Source organism: Marmota flaviventris, unplaced genomic scaffold (genome assembly GCF_047511675.1).
Source record: "Marmota flaviventris isolate mMarFla1 unplaced genomic scaffold, mMarFla1.hap1 Scaffold_58, whole genome shotgun sequence".
Lineage (NCBI taxonomy): Eukaryota > Metazoa > Chordata > Mammalia > Rodentia > Sciuridae > Marmota > Marmota flaviventris.
The window spans coordinates 159,001-165,625 of record NW_027288380.1 but is presented as its reverse complement, the minus strand read 5'-3'; positions in this window follow the sequence as shown (position 1 = coordinate 165,625).

Below are 6,625 nucleotides of genomic sequence, written 5' to 3'. Positions count from 1 at the left end.
CCCTAACTCAAAGACTAGCCCTTCGCCCAAACATGCCCCTAGCACTATTCCTAACCATAACCCTAACCATAGCCCTAATCTTAACTTTAACCCTAAACCTAAAACTATCTAACCCTAGGCATTAGCCTAAGTCTAACCCTAACCCTAATAATAATCCTAATCATAACCCTAGTTCTTACATAACCCTAGTTCTTATCCTTAACCCTAACCGAAAGCCCAACCAATCCATAAACTGATCCCTAGACCTATCCCTAAACCTACAACTTGCCATAGCCTTAACCCTAACTCAAAACCTGAATTTTAAATTAAAACCAACAGTAAACCTAGCCCTAAAACGAAACTTCAATCTAAACCTAACCTTAACCATAAAGCTAACGTTATATCTAACCCAATCTATTACCCTAAACCTAATGCTAACCCTAATGAAAACCCTAGCCCTAACCCTAAACCTAACACTGACCATATCACTAAGCCTAACCCTTGTCCTAGACCTAATCCTAGCACAAAACGTAACCTTTACCATAAATCAAACCCTAACCCTACCCTAAGCTAGGGTTACTAGTCCTAACTCAAAACCTAACCTAACTCTATCCCTAATCGTAACCTAACCATAGCCCTAACCATAGCTCTAACCCGATGTATCATCCTTATGATAACCCTAATCCTAATGCTAACCCTAGGCATAAACCTAACCCTTTTGCTAACCCTAAAGCTCTCCATTGCCCTAAACCTTCCCTGAAATCTAAAACTAACACAATCAATTGCCCTAACCCTAACCCTAACCCTAATGCTCATTTTAGCACTATCCCTAAACCTTAAACTAAAACAAACCCGAACCCTGATCCTGACCCTAAAAATACACCTAGCTCTAAACCTGACCCTTACCCTAAGCCTAAAACTTACACTAGACCTAGACACAAACATAACTCTAAATCTACCCCAAACTGTAACACTAGGCTGACATAAACCCTAGCCCTAATTCTAGACCTAACACTACAAGTAACCCTGTGCATCATCCTAGCCCTAAACTTAGTCTTAATCATAACCCTAACCCTAATCCTAGTCCTAAACCAAATTCTAACCCTCACCCTACCTCTAATCCTAGCTATAACAACACACCATACCCTAAAATTAACTATAACCCTAGCCCTAACACTAGGCATAAGCTGATCACAACCCCTAGCCCTAACTTAGCCCTATCCCTAAAACTAACCAAAACCCTAGGCCTAAGATTAACTTTAACTCTCACCCTAGTCCTAGCCCTAGTTCTAACCCTATCTGTTATAGTAACCATAACCCTAGCCCTGACCCTTGCCCTATATTTAGACCTAGCCCTAATCCTAGATCTAATGCTAAATCCAAATCTAACCCTAACAAAAACCTAAGCCTAACACTAATACTAGCCCTAACCCTAATGCTAATCTTATAACTAGCCCAAACCCTAAACCTAGGACTTAAAACAAAACTGAGCAACAGCCCTAACACTAAAAATTAACTTAAACCAAAACATAACAGTACACCTAGACGTAATCCTAGCCTAATTTGAGTCCTAAACCTAACCTTAAAACTTATCCTGACCCTGACTCATACTCTAAAACTGACCCTATCTCTAAAGGCAACCCTAAACTTAAACCAAAACCTAAAAGCAACCCTAGCCCTAATTCAAGTCATAACCCTAAACTTAAAGCAAAACCTGACCAGACTGATATCCTAACAGTCACCCTAGCTCTAAACACAGCCCTCACCTTAAACCAAACAGTAACCCTAGCCCTTATTTGAGTGCTAATCCTAACCCTAAAACTAATCTTGATGCTTTCTCATATCCTAACAATAACCCTAGCTCTAAATATTAACCTAACCTTAAACCTAAACCTAACACTAGACCTACCCCTAACTCTAACCCTAAAACTAACCCTAACTGTAACCCTGGCTCTTATATTAGCCAATGCAAAAATCTAACCCTAATCCTAATACAAAAACTAGCCCTAATCCGAGCTCAAAATATATTTATATTTAACCCTAACCCTAACCCTAACTCTAGCATTAACCCTAGCTCTAAGGCTATCCCTTAACCTAAGAAAAAACCTAACCCTAATGGTAACCCTAGACCGATCTCTAATTCTTAGGTTAACCAAAAGTCTAACCCTATTAATAGTCTTATCCCTAGCCATCATTCTAGCTCTAACCCTATCTAAAACTCTAACACTAACCCTCACCCTTATTCTGACCCTATCCCTAGGTCTAAAGCTGACCTTAACCCTAGACCTACCCTAACACTAGCCCTAGACCTAAAGCAAATCCTAAATATAGCCTTAACTCTTCTCCTAGATCTAAACATAAACCTAGCTCTAGCCCTAACAATAACACTAACCTAACCCTAGACTTAACATAGTCCTAATTCGGACTGTAACCCTAACACTAACTCTAACCCAAACACAGACTCTGCCTTTAGAGTAAACCTGTCTCTAAATCTGACCCTACCAAAAATCTAAACATAAGACTAGACCTAGCCATAACCCTAAACCTACAACTAGCCCTCAACATAACACTAGCTCTAACATTACCCATAGCCCTAACCCTAGCCCTAAACCTAGCACAAAACCTACAGCTAATCCTAAGCCTAAATCAAGCCTTAAGCATAACCCTAATTCTAACCCTAGCCCTAACCCTAACCTTACTCTCGCCTTAGTCCTAATCCTAGCTCAAAGCCTAAACATTATTCTAAATATAAACCTACACCCATCCCTCAATCTAACCCTAACACTACCCTAAACCTAAACTTAGCCATAGCCTTAAACCTAGCTCTAAACTGACCAATTACTCTGAACCTAAACCTTAACTTATTGATAATTCTAGGCTTAATGCTAAACCTAAATCTAACTGAAAAACTAACCATAGACCTAACTTTAAATCTCACACTTGCCATACACAGACCAAACCCTAGCTCAAACCCTAAGCCTTACTATAAACATAATATAGCCATAGCCCTAACTCTAAGCCTAAACATCAATCTAACATTAAACATAGCTCTAAATATATATCTAATTGTATACATTACCCTAACCCTAACCCTATCCCTAATGATGTCACTAGCCCTAATCCTAACCCTAATCCTATGAGTACTATAATCTTATCCCTAGAAGTAACCCTAAACCTAACCCTCACCCTAACCCTAACCCTAGCTAAAAACCTAATCCTTTTGCTAAACATAAACCTAAGCCTAACCCTAGTTTTAACCCTATCCCTAAAGCTAATTCAAGACCTATTCCTAACCAGAAGCCTAGCCCTAAACTTAGCTCTAATTCCATCCATTATACTAACCATAACCCTTAACCTAATGTAAACCCTAAGCCAAAACTTAAGCCTATCATTAACCCTAATCCTATCAATTACGCTAAAACTAATGTAAACACTAAATAAAACCCTATCAGTACCTAACTCACACACTAGTGCTAACTCAAGCCCTAACCATAGACCCTAACCTCAAGCAAACTCTAATAATGACAATGACCCTAATAAGCCTCCTAGCTCTAAGGCTGAATTTACATTAAACCTAACCCTTACACTAGACCTAGCCATAATCCTGATCCTAAAACTATCCCCAACCCTAACCTTAGACCTGACATTAGCCATAGCTCTAATCCTAGTCCTAAATCTAACACAAACCCCAGGCCTTATCCTAGCCCTAAACCAAGCATTAATCCTAAACCTAAACCTAACTTTAGGCCTAAACCCAAAATTAACCCTAGCCGTAATCTTAGCCCTAATTTAGTCCTATTCCTAACCCTAGCCCTAACCCTAGCCTAAAGACTAAATCTAACTCCCACCCTAGCCCAATCCCTAGTTCGAACACTATTCCTTACCAGAACCCTAATCCTAGCCCTAACCCTAGCCCTAATCCTAGCCCTATCATTAGCTGTAGCCCTAACCTTGGTCTAATTTTAACTCTAAATCAAAACCTAATCCTAAGCCTAACCCTAACTCTAAATCTAACACTAGCCCTAAAATTAAACCAAGCCATAGCCCTAAAACTCACCCTTAACCTAGGTGAACCATTAACCCTAACCCTAAACTTAGTGCTAATTCTAGTTTTAAGATGAAAACTAGAATTAACAGTGACCCTGACACTGACCACAATACTAACCCTAGTCTAAACATCACCCTAACCCTAACCCTAAACCTAAACTAGACCTACCACTAACCCTAACCCTAAATTTAACCCTAATTGTAACCTGGTACCTACATTAGCCATACCCCTAACCCTAGCACTGTTAACCCCAAACCTAGCCCAAAACCAAGCCCTAACCTGAGTTTTAACCCTAAACCTAATCCTAAACCTAGCCCTAATCAAAATCATAACCCTAGCCCTAACCCTATCTCTAACCCTATCCATTGCCTTAACCATAACCGTAGGCCTAAATTTAACCCTATCCCTAATCCTAAACATATGCATTATTCTAAACCAAACCTAAACCCTAAATCTCCCCCTACAATTATACTAACACGAACCATAAAGATAATTCAAGCCCTAACTTTAAACCTTAAACTATTTCAAATTTCTAACACAGAACATGACTCTAATATTACACCTAGCTCTAAACCTGACCCTAACTCTAAACCTAACACTTATATCACATGTAGCCATAAACCTAACTGTAAAACTATCTTCAAACATAACCCTAGATCTGATGTTAGCCCCAGCCCTAAACCTAGCCATAACACTAAAATAAACGATAGCCCTCATCCTAGCCCCAAACCTAGCCTTAATCATAACCCTAACCCTAATAATAGCCCTAAACCTAATTCTAACTCTCACCCTCTCAAAACCTAGCTATAATGCCCTTACTTACCCTAAACTTAACCCTAACCCTAACCCTAACACTAGGCCTAAGGTGAAAACTAACCCTAGCTCAAATTCTAGCCCTAATTTTACCATATCCCTAACCATAACACTAACTCTAGCACTAAGACTAACTCTAACTCTCACACTAGCCCTATACCTACTTCTAACCCTATCCGTTACCGTAATCCTAACTCTAGTCCTAACCCTAGCCCTAACGTAGCAATAACCACTGCCTAATCTTTATTCCTATTCCTAAACCTAGATCTAACCCTAACTCTAAAGCTAACTCTAAGCCTAAGCCTAAGCCTAACATTAACACTAGCCCTAGCCCTAATGCTAATCATAAATATAGTACTAACCCTAACCCTTACAGTAAAACAAACCCGAGCAATACTGCTAACCCTAAACCTTAACATAAACCAAACCTTAACACTACACCTAGACCTAAGCCTAGCCCTAATTAGAGTCCTAATCTTAACCTTGATACTAATCCTAACTCTGACTCACATCCTGACACTCACCCTAGCTCTAAACACAACCCTAACCCTAAAACAAACCCTTACAGTAACCCTAGCCTTAATTCGAGTCCTAACCCTAACCCTAAAAGTAAACCTGACCCTCACTATTAATCTAACACTAACACAGCTCTAAATTTCACCCTAACCTTAAACGTGATCCTAACACTAGAGGTTTAATCCCTAACCATCACCCAAAAACTAACCCTAAAACCATAGTTCTTCCATTAGTCATTGCTCTAAACTTAGCCATAATTCTAACACAGAAACTAGCCCTAATCCGAGCCATGAACCTAGCTTTAACCCCAACCCTAGTCCTAATCCTATCTCTAACCCTTTCCCTTACCCTATGCCAAACCCTAAACCTAATGCTAATCCTAATCGTAATCCTAATCCTAATCCTTAACCTAACCCATAGGGTTAGGGTTTGGGTAAGGTTATGAATTAGGCTTAGGATTAGGTTAGACCTAATCTTTAATCTAACCCATACACTAACCCTAGGCCTCATTCTAGCTCTACCACAAACCAAACCCTAACGCTAAGTCTAACCCTTATTCTGACCCTAACAGTAATCATAGGTCTAAACCTGAACCTAACCCTAAACTGAACACTAATACTAGCCTTGATGGTAAACTTATACCTAAACCTAGCACTATCACTAGCCCTAGACCTAAACCTAATCATAATCTATCCGTAACTCTGTGCCTAGACCTAAAGAAAAACCTAGCCCTAGCCCTAATAATAACCCTTAGCCTAAAGCTGAAAACTAACCTTTTCCCTAATCTAATCCCTAGTCCTAATACTGCTTTTAAATTAACCATAACCCTAAACTGAACACTGACCCTGACACCAACACTAAGCCTAGCTCTAAACATCACTCTAACACTAAACCTAAACCTAAAACTATACTTAGGTCTAATATTAACCCTAAAACTAGCCCTTTCATAGCTAAGTTCTTACATTTGCCATAGCCGTAACCTATTTCAAAACCTACTCCTAACCCAAGCCCTACCCTAGCTTTAATCCTAAGTAAACCTAATGCTAAACCTAGGACTTACCTTAACCCTGTCCATTACCCTAAATCTAACCTGAGCTCTAAACCAAACCTGAACCCTAAACCTAACCTTATCCATTGCCCTAGCCCTAACTCAAACCTAATGCTAATTTGAGCCATAACCCTAAACCTCAACCTAACACAAACCCAAAACCTGACTCTGACTATCCCCTAGCTCTCAACTTGAACCTCACAAAAAACCTAACTCTTAAC